We start from the raw sequence: 423 nt of genomic DNA on the forward strand, positions 1-423 counted from the left end.
ATCCTAAGATATTAACATCACGTAAAACGTGATAATATAACGAAACAACGACTATAGAGATTTGGAACAAGGAACAACTTACCATAATTAAGAATAAATGAGAGAACACAGCAGCGATCGCTCCGGTGACAACACAACAGCTTGATGTCGCATGCAACAGCCACTAAACTCAATACGAAGAACTGGAACTCGACCTCTGTGTTGCCAAAACTTCAGAACCTTTAACAACTCATAACGGAACACTGATTTTAAAGGTTCCGGAATGAAAATGATTACCAAGAAGAAGACAGGGGCTCCAGTGGTGGTTATTCGGCGGCTATAGGTGTGACAACCACCACAGTAGTGGCGGCATCGCAGTGAGCACCCACCATTATCGCGTCTTCTCCTCCTTCGCAAGCTCTCTCTCTCTCTTCGCGAGTTTGC

The sequence above is a fragment of the Arachis duranensis genome, chromosome 10 (genome assembly GCF_000817695.3).
Source record: "Arachis duranensis cultivar V14167 chromosome 10, aradu.V14167.gnm2.J7QH, whole genome shotgun sequence".
Classification (NCBI taxonomy): Eukaryota; Viridiplantae; Streptophyta; class Magnoliopsida; order Fabales; family Fabaceae; genus Arachis; species Arachis duranensis.